This window comes from Kogia breviceps, chromosome 4 (genome assembly GCF_026419965.1).
Source record: "Kogia breviceps isolate mKogBre1 chromosome 4, mKogBre1 haplotype 1, whole genome shotgun sequence".
Classification (NCBI taxonomy): Eukaryota; Metazoa; Chordata; class Mammalia; order Artiodactyla; family Physeteridae; genus Kogia; species Kogia breviceps.
Genome location: NC_081313.1, coordinates 152,902,941 through 152,923,485, shown reverse-complemented (window position 1 = coordinate 152,923,485; position 20,545 = coordinate 152,902,941).

Sequence of the window (20,545 nt, the reverse complement as noted above, 5' to 3'; positions counted from 1 at the left end):
CCAGAGAACAGAGACTTCCCATTTGGTGCGTACCCTCTTCGACTGGTAAGGGTAGTTTACTGTCTTAGAAACACAGGCATGGCCCTCAGCGCTGCAGGAGTGCCATCTCCAATGTCAATGGGAAGCTGCCCTCCCTCGAGTGGGTAAAGGCCCAACACTAGCCGTGAAGGCATTTCCCTGTGTGCAAAAGAACAGAGAACGGGCATTTTCCCTTTAGGAAAAGGGCTCTCTGTTTCTCCATAGGAAACACGAGCACTCACGGGTAAGTGAGTATTGGAGAGAGGCAGAAGGCTGTACTTGGCTGAGGGTAGGGTAAGAGGTTCCTCAAAGCAGCCTTCTCAAAGAGCATAGAAGCAGAGGCCGTCTCCAGCGGCATATGCACCAGAGTCTCTCCACAACAGGAACACCTTGAAGCTGGCTGCGAATGCAGAGCTTAGGAGGAAAGCAGTACCCGCATGCTACGAATGTGATATCTGGATGGTGCCCTCGAAAGGAATTCTGGCACTTGTCCTTCTTAAGTGAGCTTACTGCACAACGCTTGCCCCACAGTGGTGAGCAGAAACATTGCTAGGGGACAGTGAGCCAGCAAACACGTAGGCGCAGGAGCACCAAACACTTCTCCCAGAGAACAGAGACTTCCCATTTCGTGCGTACCCTCTTCGACTGGTAAGGGTAGTTTACTGTCTTAGAAACACAGGCATGGCCCTCAGCGCTGCAGGAGTGCCATCTCCAAAGTCAATGGGAAGCTGCCCTCCCTCGAGTTTGTATAGGCCCTACACCAGCCGTGAAAGCATTTCCCTGTGTGCAAAAGAACAGAGAACGGGCATTTTCCCTTTAGGAAAAGGGCTCTCTGTTTCTCCAAAGGAAACACGAGCTCTCACGGGTAAGTGAGCATTGGAGAGAGGCAGAAGGCTGTACTTGGCTGAGGCTAGGGTAAGAGGTTCCTCAAAGCAGCCTTCTCAAAGAGCATAGAAGCAGAGACCGTCTCCAGCGGCATCTGCACCAGAGTCTCTCCACAACAGGAACACCTTGAAGCTGGCTGCGAATGCAGAGCTTAGGAGGAAAGCAGTACCCGCATGCTACGAATGTGATATCTGGATGGTGCCCCCCGAAAGGACTTCTGGCACTTGTACTTCCTAAGTGAGCTTAGCTGCACAACGCTTGCCCCACAGTGGTGAGCAGAAACATTGCTAGTGGGCAGTGAGCCAGCAAACACAGAGGCGCACGAGCACCAAACACTTCTCCCAGAGAACAGAGACTTCCCATTTGGTGCGTACCCTCTTCGACTGGTAAGGGTAGTTTACTGTCTTAGAAACACAGGCATGGCCCTCAGCGCTGCAGGAGTGCCATCTCCAAAGTCAATGGGAAGCTGCCCTCCCTCGAGTTTGTATAGGCCCAACACCAGCCGTGAAGGCATTTCCCTGTGTGCAAAAGAACAGAGAACGGGCATTTTCCCTTTAGGAAAAGGGCTCTCTGTTTCTCCATAGGAAACACGAGCTCTCACGGGTAAGTGAGTATTGGAGAGAGGCAGAAGGCTGTACTTGGCTGAGGGTAGGGTAAGAGGTTCCTCAAAGCAGCCTTCTCAAAGAGCATAGAAGCAGAGGCCGTCTCCAGCGGCATCTGCACCAGAGTCTCTCCACAACAGGAACACCTTGAAGCTGGCTGCGAATGCAGAGCTTAGGAGGAAAGCAGTACCCGCATGCTACGAATGTGATATCTGGATGGTGCCCCCGAAAGGAATTCTGGCACTTGTCCTTCTTAAGTGAGCTTACTGCACAACGCTTGCCCCACAGTGGTGAGCAGAAACATTGCTAGTGGGCTGTGAGTCAGCAAACACAGAGGCGCACTAGCACCAAACATTTCTCCAGAGAACAGAGACTTCGCATTTAGTGCGTGCCCTCTTCGACTGGTAAGGGTAGTTTACTGTCTTAGAAACACAGGCATGGCCCACAGCGCTGCAGGGTGCCATCTCCAAAGTGCATGGGAAACTGCCCTCCCTCGAGTGGGTAAAGGCCCAACACTAGCCGTGAAGGCATTTCCCTGTGTGCAAAAGAACAGAGAACGGGCATTTTCCCTTTAGGAAAAGGGCTCTCTGTTTCTCCAAAGGAAACACGAGCTCTCACGGGTAAGTGAGTATTGGAGAGAGGCAGAAGGCTGTACTTGGCTGAGGCTAGGGTAAGAGGTTCCTCAAAGCAGCCTTCTCAAAGAGCATAGAAGCAGAGGCCGTCTCCAGCGGCATATGCACCAGAGTCTCTCCACAACAGGAACACCTTGAATCTGGCTGTGAATGCAGAGCTTAGGAGGAAAGCAGTACCCGCATGCTACGAATGTGATATCTGTATGGTGCCCCCGAAAGGAATTCTGGCACTTGTCCTTCTTAAGTGAGCTTACTGCACAACGCTTGCCCCACAGTGGTGAGCAGAAACATTGCTAGTGGGCTGTGAGTCAGCAACCACAGAGGCGCACTAGCACCAAACATTTCTCCCAGAGAACAGAGACTTCGCATTTAGTGCGTGCACTCTTCGACTGGTAAGGGTAGTTTACTGTCTTAGAAACACAGGCATGGCCCACAGCGCTGCAGGGTGCCATCTCCAAAGTGAACGTGAAGCTGCCCTCCCTCGAGTGGGTAAAGGCCCAACAACAGCCGTGAAGGCATTTCCCTGTGTGCAAAAGAACAGAGAACGGGCATTTTCCCTTTAGGAAAAGGGCTCTCTGTTTCTCCAAAGGAAACACAAGCTCTCACGGGTAAGTGAGTATTAGAGAGAGGCAGAAGGCTGTACTTGGCTGAGGCTAGGGTAAGAGGTTCCTCAAAGCAACCTTCTCAAAGAGCATAGAAGCAGAGGCCGTCTCCAGTGGCATCTGCACCAGAGTCTCTCCACAACAGGAACACCTTGAAGCTGGCTGCGAATGCAGAGCTTAGGAGGAAAGCAGTACCCGCATGCTACGAATGTGATATCTGGATGGTGCCCCCGAAAGGACTTCTGGCACTTGTCCTTCTTAAGTGAGCTTACTGCACAACGCTTGCCCCACAGTGGTGAGCAGAAACATTGCTAGTGGGCTGTGAGTCAGCAAACACAGAGGCGCACTAGCACCAAATATTTCTCCCAGAGAACAGAGACTTCGCATTTAGTGCGTGCCCTCTTCGACTGATAAGGGTAGTTTACTGTCGTAGAAACACAGGCATGGCCCACAGCGCTGCAGGGTGCCATCTCCAAAGTGAATGGGAAGTTGCCCTCCCTCGAGTGGGTAAAGGCCCAACAACAGCCGTGAAGGCATTTCCCTGTGTGCAAAAGAACAGAGAACGGGCATTTTCCCTTTAGGAAAAGGGCTCTCTGTTTCTCCATAGGAAACACAAGCTCTCACGGTTAAGTGCGTATTGGAGAGAGGCAGAAGGCTGTACTTGGCTGAGGGTAGGGTAAGAGGTTCCTCAAAGCAGCCTTCTCAAAGAGCATAGAAGCAGAGGCCGTCTCCAGCGGCATCTGCACCAGAGTCTCTCCACAACAGGAACACCTTGAAGCTGGCTGCGAATGCAGAGCTTAGGAGGAAAGCAGTACCCGCATGCTACGAATGTGATATCTGGATGGTGCCCCCCGAAAGGACTTCTGGCACTTGTACTTCCTAAGTGAGCTTAGCTGCACAACGCTTGAGCCACAGTGGTGAGCAGAAACATTGCTAGTGGGGAGTGAGCCAGCAAACACAGAGGCGCACTAGCACCAAACATTTCTCCAGAGAACAGAGACTTCGCATTTAGTGCGTGCCCTCTTCGACTGGTAAGGGTAGTTTACTGTCTTAGAAACACAGGCATGGCCCACAGCGCTGCAGGGTGCCATCTCCAAAGTGCATGGGAAACTGCCCTCCCTCGAGTGGGTAAAGGCCCAACACTAGCCGTGAAGGCATTTCCCTGTGTGCAAAAGAACAGAGAACGGGCATTTTCCCTTTAGGAAAAGGGCTCTCTGTTTCTCCAAAGGAAACACAAGCTCTCACGGGTAAGTGAGTATTGGAGAGAGGCAGAAGGCTGTACTTGGCTGAGGGTAGGGTAAGAGGTTCCTCAAAGCAGCCTTCTCAAAGAGCATAGAAGCAGAGGCCGTCTCCAGTGGCATCTGCACCAGAGTCTCTCCACAACAGGAACACCTTGAAGCTGGCTGCGAATGCAGAGCTTAGGAGGAAAGCAGTACCCGCATGCTACGAATGTGATATCTGGATGGTGCCCCCGAAAGGACTTCTGGCACTTGTACTTCCTAAGTGAGCTTAGCTGCACAACGCTTGCCCCACAGTGGTGATCAGAAACATTGCTAGTGGGCAGTGAGCCAGCAAACACATAGGCGCACGAGCACCAAACACTTCTCCCAGAGAACAGAGACTTCCCATTTGGTGCGTACCCTCTTCGACTGGTAAGGGTAGTTTACTGTCTTAGAAACACAGGCATGGCCCTCAGCGCTGCAGGAGTGCCATCTCCAAAGTCAATGGGAAGCTGCCCTCCCTCGAGTGGGTAAAGGCCCAACACTAGCCGTGAAGGCATTTCCCTGTGTGCAAAAGAACAGAGAACGGGCATTTTCCCTTTAGGAAAAGGGATCTCTGTTTCTCCATAGGAAACACGAGCACTCACGGGTAAGTGAGTATTGGAGAGAGGCAGAAGGCTGTACTTGGCTGAGGGTAGGGTAAGAGGTTCCTCAAAGCAGCCTTCTCAAAGAGCATAGAAGCAGAGGCCGTCTCCAGCGGCATATGCACCAGAGTCTCTCCACAACAGGAACACCTTGAAGCTGGCTGCGAATGCAGAGCTTAGGAGGAAAGCAGTACCCGCATGCTACGAATGTGATATCTGGATGGTGCCCCCGAAAGGAATTCTGGCACTTGTCTTTTTAAGTGAGCTTACTGCACAACGCTTGCCCCACAGTGGTGAGCAGAAACATTGCTAGTGGGCTGTGAGTCAGCAAACACAGAGGCGCACTAGCACCAAACATTTCTCCCAGAGAACAGAGACTTCGCATTTATTGCGTGCCCTCTTCGACTGGTAACGGTAGTTTACTGTCGTAGAAAAACAGGCATGGCCCACAGCGCTGCAGGGTACCATCTCCAAAGTGAATGGGAAGCTGCCCTCCCTCGAGTGGGTAAAGGCCCAACAACAGCCGTGAAGGCATTTCCCTGTGTGCAAAAGAACAGAGAACGGGCATTTTCCCTTTAGGAAAAGGGCTCTCTGTTTCTCCAAAGGAAACACAAGCTCTCACGGTTAAGTGAGTATTGGAGAGAGGCAGAAGGCTGTACTTGGCTGAGGGTAGGGTAAGAGGTTCCTCAAAGCAGCCTTCTCAAAGAGCATAGAAGCAGAGGCCGTCTCCAGTGGCATCTGCACCAGAGTCTCTCCACAACAGGAACACCTTGAAGCTGGCTGCGAATGCAGAGCTTAGGAGGAAAGCAGTACCCGCATGCTACGAATGTGATATCTGGATGGTGCCCCCGAAAGGACTTCTGGCACTTGTACTTCCTAAGTGAGCTTAGCTGCACAACGCTTGCCCCACAGTGGTGAGCAGAAACATTGCTAGTGGACAGTGAGCCAGCAAACACGTAGGCGCACGAGCACCAAACACTTCTCCCAGAGAACAGAGACTTCCCATTTCGTGCGTACCCTCTTCGACTGGTAAGGGTAGTTTACTGTCTTAGAAACACAGGCATGGCCCTCAGCGCTGCAGGAGTGCCATCTCCAAAGTCAATGGGAAGCTGCCCTCCCTCGAGTTTGTATAGGCCCAACACTAGCCGTGAAGGCATTTCCCTGTGTGCAAAAGAACAGAGAACGGGCATTTTCCCTTTAGGAAAAGGGCTCTCTGTTTCTCCAAAGGAAACACGAGCTCTCACGGGTAAGTGAGTATTGGAGAGAGGCAGAAGGCTGTACTTGGCTGAGGCTAGGGTAAGAGGTTCCTCAAAGCAGCCTTCTCAAAGAGCATAGAAGCAGAGGCCGTCTCCAGCGGCATATGCACCAGAGTCTCTCCACAACAGGAACACCTTGAATCTGGCTGTGACTGCAGAGCTTAGGAGGAAAGCAGTACCCGCATGCTACGAATGTGATATCTGGATGGTGCCCCCGAAAGGACTTCTGGCACTTGTACTTCCTAAGTGAGCTTAGCTGCACAACGCTTGCCCCACAGTGGTGAGCAGAAACATTGCTAGTGGGCAGTGAGCCAGCAAACACATAGGCACACGAGCACCAAACACTTCTCCCAGAGAACAGAGACTTCCCATTTGGTGCGTACCCTCTTCGACTGGTAAGGGTAGTTTACTGTCTTAGAAACACAGGCATGGCCCTCAGCGCTGCAGGAGTGCCATCTCCAAAGTCAATGGGAAGCTGCCCTCCCTCGAGTTTGTATAAGCCCAACACCAGCCGTGCAGGCATTTCCCTGTGTGCAAAAGAACAGAGAACGGGCATTTTCCCTTTAGGAAAAGGGCTCTCTGTTTCTCCATAGGAAACACGAGCACTCACGGGTAAGTGAGTATTGGAGAGAGGCAGAAGGCTGTACTTGGCTGAGGGTAGGGTAAGAGGTTCCTCAAAGCAGCCTTCTCAAAGAGCATAGAAGCAGAGGCCGTCTCCAGCGGCATCTGCACCAGAGTCTCTCCACAACAGGAACACCTTGAAGCTGGCTGCGAATGCAGAGCTTAGGAGGAAAGCAGTACCCGCATGCTACGAATGTGATATCTGGATGGTGCCCCCGAAAGGAATTCTGGCACTTGTCCTTCTTAAGTGAGCTTACTGCACAACGCTTGCCCCACAGTGGTGAGCAGAAACATTGCTAGTGGGCTGTGAGTCAGCAAACACAGAGGCGCACTAGCACCAAACATTTCTCCCAGAGAACAGAGACTTCGCATTTATTGCGTGCCCTCTTCGACTGGTAACGGTAGTTTACTGTCGTAGAAAAACAGGCATGGCCCACAGCGCTGCAGGGTGCCATCTCCAAAGTGAATGGGAAGCTGCCCTCCCTCGAGTGGGTAAAGGCCCAACAACAGCCGTGAAGGCATTTCCCTGTGTGCAAAAGAACAGAGAACGGGCATTTTCCCTTTAGGAAATGGGCTCTCTGTTTCTCCATAGGAAACACGAGCTCTCACGGGTAAGTGAGTATTGGAGAGAGGCAGAAGGCTGTACTTGGCTGAGGGTAGGGTAAGAGGTTCCTCAAAGCAGCCTTCTCAAAGAGCATAGAAGCAGAGGCCGTCTCCAGCGGCATCTGCACCAGAGTCTCTCCACAACAGGAACACCTTGAAGCTGGCTGCGAATGCAGAGCTTAGGAGGAAAGCAGTACCCGCATGCTACGAATGTGATATCTGGATGGTGCCCCCGAAAGGAATTCTGGCACTTGTACTTCTTAAGTGAGCTTAGCTGCACAACGCTTGCCCCACAGTGGTGAGCAGAAACATTGCTAGGGGACAGTGAGCCAGCAAACACGTAGGCGCACGAGCACCAAACACTTCTCCCAGAGAACAGAGACTTCCCATTTCGTGCGTACCCTCTTCGACTGGTAAGGGTAGTTTACTGTCTTAGAAACACAGGCATGGCCCTCAGCGCTGCAGGAGTGCCATCTACAAAGTCAATGGGAAGATGCCCTCCCTCGAGTTTGTATAGGCCCAACACCAGCCGTGAAAGCATTTCCCTGTGTGCAAAAGAACAGAGAACGGGCATTTTCCCTTTAGGAAAAGGGCTCTCTGTTTCTCCAAAGGAAACACGAGCTCTCACGGGTAAGTGAGTATTGGAGAGAGGCAGAAGGCTGTACTTGGCTGAGGCTAGGGTAAGAGGTTCCTCAAAGCAGCCTTCTCAAACAGCATAGAAGCAGAGGCCGTCTCCAGCGGCATCTGCACCAGAGTCTCTCCACAACAGGAACACCTTGAAGCTGGCTGCGAATGCAGAGCTTAGGAGGAAAGCAGTACCCGCATGCTACGAATGTGATATCTGGATGGTGCCCCCCGAAAGGACTTCTGGCACTTGTACTTCCTAAGTGAGCTTAGCTGCACAACGCTTGCCCCACAGTGGTGAGCAGAAACATTGCTAGTGGGCAGTGAGCCAGCAAACACATAGGCGCACGAGCACCAAACACTTCTCCCAGAGAACAGAGACTTCCCATTTGGTGCGTACCCTCTTCGACTGGTAAGGGTAGTTTACTGTCTTAGAAACACAGGCATGGCCCTCAGCGCTGCAGGAGTGCCATCTCCAATGTCAATGGGAAGCTGCCCTCCCTCGAGTGGGTAAAGGCCCAACACTAGCCGTGAAGGCATTTCCCTGTGTGCAAAAGAACAGAGAACGGGCATTTTCCCTTTAGGAAAAGGGCTCTCTGTTTCTCCATAGGAAACACGAGCACTCACGGGTAAGTGAGTATTGGAGAGAGGCAGAAGGCTGTACTTGGCTGAGGGTAGGGTAAGAGGTTCCTCAAAGCAGCCTTCTCAAAGAGCATAGAAGCAGAGGCCGTCTCCAGCGGCATATGCACCAGAGTCTCTCCACAACAGGAACACCTTGAAGCTGGCTGCGAATGCAGAGCTTAGGAGGAAAGCAGTACCCGCATGCTACGAATGTGATATCTGGATGGTGCCCTCGAAAGGAATTCTGGCACTTGTCCTTCTTAAGTGAGCTTACTGCACAACGCTTGCCCCACAGTGGTGAGCAGAAACATTGCTAGGGGACAGTGAGCCAGCAAACACGTAGGCGCAGGAGCACCAAACACTTCTCCCAGAGAACAGAGACTTCCCATTTCGTGCGTACCCTCTTCGACTGGTAAGGGTAGTTTACTGTCTTAGAAACACAGGCATGGCCCTCAGCGCTGCAGGAGTGCCATCTCCAAAGTCAATGGGAAGCTGCCCTCCCTCGAGTTTGTATAGGCCCAACACCAGCCGTGAAAGCATTTCCCTGTGTGCAAAAGAACAGAGAACGGGCATTTTCCCTTTAGGAAAAGGGCTCTCTGTTTCTCCAAAGGAAACACGAGCTCTCACGGGTAAGTGAGCATTGGAGAGAGGCAGAAGGCTGTACTTGGCTGAGGCTAGGGTAAGAGGTTCCTCAAAGCAGCCTTCTCAAAGAGCATAGAAGCAGAGACCGTCTCCAGCGGCATCTGCACCAGAGTCTCTCCACAACAGGAACACCTTGAAGCTGGCTGCGAATGCAGAGCTTAGGAGGAAAGCAGTACCCGCATGCTACGAATGTGATATCTGGATGGTGCCCCCCGAAAGGACTTCTGGCACTTGTACTTCCTAAGTGAGCTTAGCTGCACAACGCTTGCCCCACAGTGGTGAGCAGAAACATTGCTAGTGGGCAGTGAGCCAGCAAACACAGAGGCGCACGAGCACCAAACACTTCTCCCAGAGAACAGAGACTTCCCATTTGGTGCGTACCCTCTTCGACTGGTAAGGGTAGTTTACTGTCTTAGAAACACAGGCATGGCCCTCAGCGCTGCAGGAGTGCCATCTCCAAAGTCAATGGGAAGCTGCCCTCCCTCGAGTTTGTATAGGCCCAACACCAGCCGTGAAGGCATTTCCCTGTGTGCAAAAGAACAGAGAACGGGCATTTTCCCTTTAGGAAAAGGGCTCTCTGTTTCTCCATAGGAAACACGAGCTCTCACGGGTAAGTGAGTATTGGAGAGAGGCAGAAGGCTGTACTTGGCTGAGGGTAGGGTAAGAGGTTCCTCAAAGCAGCCTTCTCAAAGAGCATAGAAGCAGAGGCCGTCTCCAGCGGCATCTGCACCAGAGTCTCTCCACAACAGGAACACCTTGAAGCTGGCTGCGAATGCAGAGCTTAGGAGGAAAGCAGTACCCGCATGCTACGAATGTGATATCTGGATGGTGCCCCCGAAAGGAATTCTGGCACTTGTCCTTCTTAAGTGAGCTTACTGCACAACGCTTGCCCCACAGTGGTGAGCAGAAACATTGCTAGTGGGCTGTGAGTCAGCAAACACAGAGGCGCACTAGCACCAAACATTTCTCCAGAGAACAGAGACTTCGCATTTAGTGCGTGCCCTCTTCGACTGGTAAGGGTAGTTTACTGTCTTAGAAACACAGGCATGGCCCACAGCGCTGCAGGGTGCCATCTCCAAAGTGCATGGGAAACTGCCCTCCCTCGAGTGGGTAAAGGCCCAACACTAGCCGTGAAGGCATTTCCCTGTGTGCAAAAGAACAGAGAACGGGCATTTTCCCTTTAGGAAAAGGGCTCTCTGTTTCTCCAAAGGAAACACGAGCTCTCACGGGTAAGTGAGTATTGGAGAGAGGCAGAAGGCTGTACTTGGCTGAGGCTAGGGTAAGAGGTTCCTCAAAGCAGCCTTCTCAAAGAGCATAGAAGCAGAGGCCGTCTCCAGCGGCATATGCACCAGAGTCTCTCCACAACAGGAACACCTTGAATCTGGCTGTGAATGCAGAGCTTAGGAGGAAAGCAGTACCCGCATGCTACGAATGTGATATCTGTATGGTGCCCCCGAAAGGAATTCTGGCACTTGTCCTTCTTAAGTGAGCTTACTGCACAACGCTTGCCCCACAGTGGTGAGCAGAAACATTGCTAGTGGGCTGTGAGTCAGCAACCACAGAGGCGCACTAGCACCAAACATTTCTCCCAGAGAACAGAGACTTCGCATTTAGTGCGTGCACTCTTCGACTGGTAAGGGTAGTTTACTGTCTTAGAAACACAGGCATGGCCCACAGCGCTGCAGGGTGCCATCTCCAAAGTGAACGTGAAGCTGCCCTCCCTCGAGTGGGTAAAGGCCCAACAACAGCCGTGAAGGCATTTCCCTGTGTGCAAAAGAACAGAGAACGGGCATTTTCCCTTTAGGAAAAGGGCTCTCTGTTTCTCCAAAGGAAACACAAGCTCTCACGGGTAAGTGAGTATTAGAGAGAGGCAGAAGGCTGTACTTGGCTGAGGCTAGGGTAAGAGGTTCCTCAAAGCAACCTTCTCAAAGAGCATAGAAGCAGAGGCCGTCTCCAGTGGCATCTGCACCAGAGTCTCTCCACAACAGGAACACCTTGAAGCTGGCTGCGAATGCAGAGCTTAGGAGGAAAGCAGTACCCGCATGCTACGAATGTGATATCTGGATGGTGCCCCCGAAAGGACTTCTGGCACTTGTCCTTCTTAAGTGAGCTTACTGCACAACGCTTGCCCCACAGTGGTGAGCAGAAACATTGCTAGTGGGCTGTGAGTCAGCAAACACAGAGGCGCACTAGCACCAAATATTTCTCCCAGAGAACAGAGACTTCGCATTTAGTGCGTGCCCTCTTCGACTGATAAGGGTAGTTTACTGTCGTAGAAACACAGGCATGGCCCACAGCGCTGCAGGGTGCCATCTCCAAAGTGAATGGGAAGTTGCCCTCCCTCGAGTGGGTAAAGGCCCAACAACAGCCGTGAAGGCATTTCCCTGTGTGCAAAAGAACAGAGAACGGGCATTTTCCCTTTAGGAAAAGGGCTCTCTGTTTCTCCATAGGAAACACAAGCTCTCACGGTTAAGTGCGTATTGGAGAGAGGCAGAAGGCTGTACTTGGCTGAGGGTAGGGTAAGAGGTTCCTCAAAGCAGCCTTCTCAAAGAGCATAGAAGCAGAGGCCGTCTCCAGCGGCATCTGCACCAGAGTCTCTCCACAACAGGAACACCTTGAAGCTGGCTGCGAATGCAGAGCTTAGGAGGAAAGCAGTACCCGCATGCTACGAATGTGATATCTGGATGGTGCCCCCCGAAAGGACTTCTGGCACTTTTACTTCCTAAGTGAGCTTAGCTGCACAACGCTTGAGCCACAGTGGTGAGCAGAAACATTGCTAGTGGGGAGTGAGCCAGCAAACACAGAGGCGCACTAGCACCAAACATTTCTCCAGAGAACAGAGACTTCGCATTTAGTGCGTGCCCTCTTCGACTGGTAAGGGTAGTTTACTGTCTTAGAAACACAGGCATGGCCCACAGCGCTGCAGGGTGCCATCTCCAAAGTGCATGGGAAACTGCCCTCCCTCGAGTGGGTAAAGGCCCAACACTAGCCGTGAAGGCATTTCCCTGTGTGCAAAAGAACAGAGAACGGGCATTTTCCCTTTAGGAAAAGGGCTCTCTGTTTCTCCAAAGGAAACACAAGCTCTCACGGGTAAGTGAGTATTGGAGAGAGGCAGAAGGCTGTACTTGGCTGAGGGTAGGGTAAGAGGTTCCTCAAAGCAGCCTTCTCAAAGAGCATAGAAGCAGAGGCCGTCTCCAGTGGCATCTGCACCAGAGTCTCTCCACAACAGGAACACCTTGAAGCTGGCTGCGAATGCAGAGCTTAGGAGGAAAGCAGTACCCGCATGCTACGAATGTGATATCTGGATGGTGCCCCCGAAAGGACTTCTGGCACTTGTACTTCCTAAGTGAGCTTAGCTGCACAACGCTTGCCCCACAGTGGTGAGCAGAAACATTGCTAGTGGGCAGTGAGCCAGCAAACACATAGGCGCACGAGCACCAAACACTTCTCCCAGAGAACAGAGACTTCCCATTTGGTGCGTACCCTCTTCGACTGGTAAGGGTAGTTTACTGTCTTAGAAACACAGGCATGGCCCTCAGCGCTGCAGGAGTGCCATCTCCAAAGTCAATGGGAAGCTGCCCTCCCTCGAGTGGGTAAAGGCCCAACACTAGCCGTGAAGGCATTTCCCTGTGTGCAAAAGAACAGCGAACGGGCATTTTCCCTTTAGGAAAAGGGATCTCTGTTTCTCCATAGGAAACACGAGCACTCACGGGTAAGTGAGTATTGGAGAGAGGCAGAAGGCTGTACTTGGCTGAGGGTAGGGTAAGAGGTTCCTCAAAGCAGCCTTCTCAAAGAGCATAGAAGCAGAGGCCGTCTCCAGCGGCATATGCACCAGAGTCTCTCCACAACAGGAACACCTTGAAGCTGGCTGCGAATGCAGAGCTTAGGAGGAAAGCAGTACCCGCATGCTACGAATGTGATATCTGGATGGTGCCCCCGAAAGGAATTCTGGCACTTGTCTTTTTAAGTGAGCTTACTGCACAACGCTTGCCCCACAGTGGTGAGCAGAAACATTGCTAGTGGGCTGTGAGTCAGCAAACACAGAGGCGCACTAGCACCAAACATTTCTCCCAGAGAACAGAGACTTCGCATTTATTGCGTGCCCTCTTCGACTGGTAACGGTAGTTTACTGTCGTAGAAAAACAGGCATGGCCCACAGCGCTGCACGGTACCATCTCCAAAGTGAATGGGAAGCTGCCCTCCCTCGAGTGGGTAAAGGCCCAACAACAGCCGTGAAGGCATTTCCCTGTGTGCAAAAGAACAGAGAACGGGCATTTTCCCTTTAGGAAAAGGGCTCTCTGTTTCTCCAAAGGAAACACAAGCTCTCACAGGTAAGTGAGTATTGGAGAGAGGCAGAAGGCTGTACTTGGCTGAGGGTAGGGTAAGAGGTTCCTCAAAGCAGCCTTCTCAAAGAGCATAGAAGCAGAGGCCGTCTCCAGTGGCATCTGCACCAGAGTCTCTCCACAACAGGAACACCTTGAAGCTGGCTGCGAATGCAGAGCTTAGGAGGAAAGCAGTACCCGCATGCTACGAATGTGATATCTGGATGGTGCCCCCGAAAGGACTTCTGGCACTTGTACTTCCTAAGTGAGCTTAGCTGCACAACGCTTGCCCCACAGTGGTGAGCAGAAACATTGCTAGTGGACAGTGAGCCAGCAAACACGTAGGCGCACGAGCACCAAACACTTCTCCCAGAGAACAGAGACTTCCCATTTCGTGCGTACCCTCTTCGACTGGTAAGGGTAGTTTACTGTCTTAGAAACACAGGCATGGCCCTCAGCGCTGCAGGAGTGCCATCTCCAAAGTCAATGGGAAGCTGCCCTCCCTCGAGTTTGTATAGGCCCAACACTAGCCGTGAAGGCATTTCCCTGTGTGCAAAAGAACAGAGAACGGGCATTTTCCCTTTAGGAAAAGGGCTCTCTGTTTCTCCAAAGGAAACACGAGCTCTCACGGGTAAGTGAGTATTGGAGAGAGGCAGAAGGCTGTACTTGGCTGAGGCTAGGGTAAGAGGTTCCTCAAAGCAGCCTTCTCAAAGAGCATAGAAGCAGAGGCCGTCTCCAGCGGCATATGCACCAGAGTCTCTCCACAACAGGAACACCTTGAATCTGGCTGTGAATGCAGAGCTTAGGAGGAAAGCAGTACCCGCATGCTACGAATGTGATATCTGGATGGTGCCCCCGAAAGGACTTCTGGCACTTGTACTTCCTAAGTGAGCTTAGCTGCACAACGCTTGCCCCACAGTGGTGAGCAGAAACATTGCTAGTGGGCAGTGAGCCAGCAAACACATAGGCACACGAGCACCAAACACTTCTCCCAGAGAACAGAGACTTCCCATTTGGTGCGTACCCTCTTCGACTGGTAAGGGTAGTTTACTGTCTTAGAAACACAGGCATGGCCCTCAGCGCTGCAGGAGTGCCATCTCCAAAGTCAATGGGAAGCTGCCCTCCCTCGAGTTTGTATAAGCCCAACACCAGCCGTGCAGGCATTTCCCTGTGTGCAAAAGAACAGAGAACGGGCATTTTCCCTTTAGGAAAAGGGCTCTCTGTTTCTCCATAGGAAACACGAGCACTCACGGGTAAGTGAGTATTGGAGAGAGGCAGAAGGCTGTACTTGGCTGAGGGTAGGGTAAGAGGTTCCTCAAAGCAGCCTTCTCAAAGAGCATAGAAGCAGAGGCCGTCTCCAGCGGCATCTGCACCAGAGTCTCTCCACAACAGGAACACCTTGAAGCTGGCTGCGAATGCAGAGCTTAGGAGGAAAGCAGTACCCGCATGCTACGAATGTGATATCTGGATGGTGCCCCCGAAAGGAATTCTGGCACTTGTCCTTCTTAAGTGAGCTTACTGCACAACGCTTGCCCCACAGTGGTGAGCAGAAACATTGCTAGTGGGCTGTGAGTCAGCAAACACAGAGGCGCACTAGCACCAAACATTTCTCCCAGAGAACAGAGACTTCGCATTTATTGCGTGCCCTCTTCGACTGGTAACGGTAGTTTACTGTCGTAGAAAAACAGGCATGGCCCACAGCGCTGCAGGGTGCCATCTCCAAAGTGAATGGGAAGCTGCCCTCCCTCGAGTGGGTAAAGGCCCAACAACAGCCGTGAAGGCATTTCCCTGTGTGCAAAAGAACAGAGAACGGGCATTTTCCCTTTAGGAAAAGGGCTCTCTGTTTCTCCATAGGAAACACGAGCTCTCACGGGTAAGTGAGTATTGGAGAGAGGCAGAAGGCTGTACTTGGCTGAGGGTAGGGTAAGAGGTTCCTCAAAGCAGCCTTCTCAAAGAGCATAGAAGCAGAGGCCGTCTCCAGCGGCATCTGCACCAGAGTCTCTCCACAACAGGAACACCTTGAAGCTGGCTGCGAATGCAGAGCTTAGGAGGAAAGCAGTACCCGCATGCTACGAATGTGATATCTGGATGGTGCCCCCGAAAGGAATTCTGGCACTTGTACTTCTTAAGTGAGCTTAGCTGCACAACGCTTGCCCCACAGTGGTGAGCAGAAACATTGCTAGGGGACAGTGAGCCAGCAAACACGTAGGCGCACGAGCACCAAACACTTCTCCCAGAGAACAGAGACTTCCCATTTCGTGCGTACCCTCTTCGACTGGTAAGGGTAGTTTACTGTCTTAGAAACACAGGCATGGCCCTCAGCGCTGCAGGAGTGCCATCTACAAAGTCAATGGGAAGATGCCCTCCCTCGAGTTTTATAGGCCCAACACCAGCCGTGAAAGCATTTCCCTGTGTGCAAAAGAACAGAGAACGGGCATTTTCCCTTTAGGAAAAGGGCTCTCTGTTTCTCCAAAGGAAACACGAGCTCTCACGGGTAAGTGAGTATTGGAGAGAGGCAGAAGGCTGTACTTGGCTGAGGCTAGGGTAAGAGGTTCCTCAAAGCAGCCTTCTCAAACAGCATAGAAGCAGAGGCCGTCTCCAGCGGCATCTGCACCAGAGTCTCTCCACAACAGGAACACCTTGAAGCTGGCTGCGAATGCAGAGCTTAGGAGGAAAGCAGTACCCGCATGCTACGAATGTGATATCTGGATGGTGCCCCCCGAAAGGACTTCTGGCACTTGTACTTCCTAAGTGAGCTTAGCTGCACAACGCTTGCCCCACAGTGGTGAGCAGAAACATTGCTAGTGGGCAGTGAGTCAGCAAACACAGAGGCGCACTAGCACCAAACATTTCTCCCAGAGAACAGAGACTTCGCATTTAGTGCGTGCCCTCTTCGACTGGTAAGGGTAGTTTACTGTCTTAGAAACACAGGCATGGCCCACAGCGCTGCAGGGTGCCATCTCCAAAGTGCATGGGAAACTGCCCTCCCTCGAGTGGGTAAAGGCCCAACACCAGCCGTGAAGGCATTTCCCTGTGTGCAAAAGAACAGAGAACGGGCATTTTCCCTTTAGGAAAAGGGCTCTCTGTTTCTCCAAAGGAAACACAAGCTCTCACAGGTAAGTGAGTATTGGAGAGAGGCAGAAGGTTGTACTTGGCTGAGGGTAGGGTAAGGTTTTCCTCAAAGCAGCCTTCTCAAATCGCATAGAAGCAGAGGCCGTCTCCAGCGGCATATGCACCAGAGTCTCTCCACAACAGGAACACCTTGAAGCTGGCTGCGAATGCAGAGCTTAGGAGGAAAGCAGTATCCGCATGCTACGAATGTGATATCTGGATGGTGCCCCAGAAAGGACTTCTGGCATTTGTCCTTCTTAACTGAGCTTACTGCACAACGCTTGCCCCACAGTGGTGAGCAGAAACATTGCTAGTGGGCTGTGAGTCAGCAAACACAGAGTCGCACTAGCACCAAACATTTCTCCCAGAGAACAGAGAGTTCCCATTTTGTGCGTACCCTCTTCGACTGGTAAGGGTAGTTTACTGTCTTAGAAACACAGGCATGGCCCTCAGCGCTGCAGGAGTGCCATCTCCAAAGTGCATGGGAAACTGCCCTCCCTCGAGTGGGTAAAGGCCCAACACGAGCCGTGAAGGCATTTCCCTGTGTGCAAAAGAACAGAGAACGGGCATTTTCCCTTTAGGAAAAGGGCTCTCTGTTTCTCCAAAGGAAACACAAGCTCTCACGGGTAAGTGAGTAATGGAGAGAGGCAGAAGGCTGTACTTGGCTGAGGGTAGGGTAAGAGGTTCCTCAAAGCAGCCTTCTCAAAGAGCATAGAAGCAGAGGCCGTCTCCAGTGGCATCTGCACCAGAGTCTCTCCACAACAGGAACACCTTGAAGCTGGCTGCGAATGCAGAGCTTAGGAGGAAAGCAGTACCCGCATGCTACGAATGTGATATCTGGATGGTGCCCCCGAAAAGACTTCTGGCACTTGTACTTCCTAAGTGAGCTTAGCTGCACAACGCTTGCCCCACAGTGGTGAGCAGAAACATTGCTAGTGGGCAGTGAGCCAGCAAACACATAGGCGCACGAGCACCAAACACTTCTCCCAGAGAACAGAGACTTCCCATTTGGTGCGTACCCTCTTCGACTGGTAAGGGTAGTTTACTGTCTTAGAAACACAGGCATGGCCCTCAGCGCTGCAGGAGTGCCATCTCCAAAGTCAATGGGAAGCTGCCCTCCCTCGAGTGGGTAAAGGCCCAACACTAGCCGTGAAGGCATTTCCCTGTGTGCAAAAGAACAGAGAACGGGCATTTTCCCTTTAGGAAAAGGGCTCTCTGTTTCTCCATAGGAAACGCGAGCACTCACCGGTAAGTGAGTATTGGAGAGAGGCAGAAGGCTGTACTTGGCTGAGGGTAGGGTAAGAGGTTCCTCAAAGCAGCCTTCTCAAAGAGCATAGAAGCAGAGGCCGTCTCCAGCGGCATATGCACCAGAGTCTCTCCACAACAGGAACACCTTGAAGCTGGCTGTGAATGCAGAGCTTAGGAGGAAAGCAGTACCCGCATGCTACGAATGTGATATCTGGATGGTGCCCCCGAAAGGAATTCTGGCACTTGTCCTTCTTAAGTGAGCTTACTGCACAACGCTTGCCGCACAGTGGTGAGCAGAAACATTGCTAGTGGGCAGTGAGCCAGCAAACACAGAGGCGCACGAGCACCAAACACTTCTCCCAGAGAACAGAGACTTCCCATTTGGTGCGTACCCTCTTCGATTGGTAAGGGTAGTTTACTGTCTTAGAAACAGAGGCATGGCCCTCAGCGCTGCAGGAGTGCCATCTCCAAAGTCAATGGGAAGCTGCCCTCCCTCGAGTTTGTATAGGCACAACACCAGCCGTGAAGGCATTTCCCTGTGTGCAAAAGAACAGAGAACGGGCATTTTCCCTTTAGGAAAAGGGCTCTCTGTTTCTCCATAGGAAACACGAGCTCTCACGGGTAAGTGAGTATTGGAGAGAGGCAGAAGGCTGTACTTGGCTGAGGGTAGGGTAAGAGGTTCCTCAAAGCAGCCTTCTCAAAGAGCATAGAAGCAGAGTCCGTCTCCAGTGGCATCTGCACCAGAGTCTCTCCACAACAGGAACACCTTGAAGCTGGCTGCGAATGCAGAGCTTAGGAGGAAAGCAGTACCCGCATGCTACGAATGTGATATCTGGATGGTGCCCCCGAAAGGAATTCTGGCACTTGTCCTTCTTAAGTGAGCTTACTGCACAACGCTTGCCCCACAGTGGTGAGGAGAAACATTGCTAGTGGGCTGTGAGTCAGCAAACACAGAGGCGCACTAGCACCAAACATTTCTCCCAGAGAACAGAGACTTCGCATTTAGTGCGTGCCCTCTTCGACTGGCAAGGGTAGTTTACTGTCGTAGAAACACAGGCATGGCCCACAGCGCTGCAGGGTGCCATCTCCAAAGTGAATGGGAAGCTGCCCTCCCTCGAGTGGGTAAAGGCCCAACAACAGCCGTGAAGGCATTTCCCTGTGTGCAAAAGAACAGAGAACGGGCATTTTCCCTTTAGGAAAAGGGGTCTCTGTTTCTCCATAGGAAACACGAGCTCTCACGGGTAAGTGAGTATTGGAGAGAGGCAGAAGGCTGTACTTGGCTGAGGGTAGGGTAAGAGGTTCCTCAAAGCAGCCTTCTCAAAGAGCATAGAAGCAGAGGCCGTCTCCAGCGGCATCTGCACCAGAGTCTCTCCACAACAGGAACACCTTGAAGCTGGCTGCGAATGCAGAGCTTAGGAGGAAAGCAGTACCCGCATGCTACGAATGTGATATCTGGATGGTGCCCCCGAAAGGAATTCTGGCACTTGTCCTTCTTAAGTGAGCTTACTGCACAACGCTTGCCCCACAGTGGTGAGCAGAAACATTGCTAGTGGGCTGTGAGTCAGCAAACACAGAGGCGCACTAGCACCAAACATTTCTCCCAGAGAACAGAGACTTCGCATTTAGTGCGTGCCCTCTTCGACTGGTAAGGGTAGTTTACTGTCGTAGAAACACAGGCATGGCCCACAGCGCTGCAGGGTGCCATCTCCAAAGTGAATGGGAAGCTGCCCTCCCTCGAGTGGGTAAAGGCCCAACAACAGCCGTGAAGTCATTTCCCTGTGTGCAAAAGAACAGAGAACGGGCATTTTCCCTTTAGGAAAAGGGCTCTCTGTTTCTCCATAGGAAACACAAGCTCTCACGGTTAAGTGAGTATTGGAGAGAGGCAGAAGGCTGTACTTGGCTGAGGGTTGGGTAAGAGGTTCCTCAAAGCAGCCTTCTCAAAGAGCATAGAAGCAGAGGCCGTCTCCAGTGGCATCTGCACCAGAGTCTCTCCACCACAGGAACACCTTGAAGCTGGCTGCGAATGCAGAGCTTAGTAGGAAAGCAGTACCCGCATGCTACGAATGTGATATCTGGATGGTGCCCCCGAAAGGAATTCTGGCACTTGTACTTCCTAAGTGAGCTTAGCTGCACAACGCTTGCCCCACAGTGGTGAGCAGAAACATTGCTAGGGGACAGTGAGCAAGCAAACACATAGGCGCACAAGCACCAAACACTTCTCCCAGAGAACAGAGACTTCCTATTTCGTGCGTACCCTCTTCGACTGGTAAGGGTAGTTTACTGTCTTAGAAACACAGGCATGGCCCTCAGCGCTGCAGGAGTGCCATCTCCAAAGTCAATGGGAAGCTGCCCTCCCTCGAGTTTGTATAGGCCCAACACTAGCCGTGAAGGCATTTCCCTGTGTGCAAAAGAACAGAGAACGGGCATTTTCCCTTTAGGAAAAGGGCTCTCTGTTTCTCCAAAGGAAACACGAGCTCTCACGGGTAAGTGAGTATTGGAGAGAGGCAGAAGGCTGTACTTGGCTGAGGCTAGGGTAAGAGGTTCCTCAAAGCAGCCTTCTCAAAGAGCATAGAAGCAGAGGCCGTCTCCAGCGGCATCTGCACCAGAGTCTCTCCACAACAGGAACACCTTGAAGCTGGCTGCGAATGCAGAGCTTAGGAGGAAAGCAGTACCCGCATGCTACGAATGTGATATCTGGATGGTGCCCCCGAAAGGAATTCTGGCACTTGTCCTTCTTAAGTGAGCTTACTGCACAACGCTTGCCCCACAGTGGTGAGCAGAAACATTGCTAGTGGGCTGTGAGTCAGCAAACACAGAGGCGCACTAGCACCAAACATTTCTCCAGAGAACAGAGACTTCGCATTTAGTGCGTGCCCTCTTCGACTGGTAAGGGT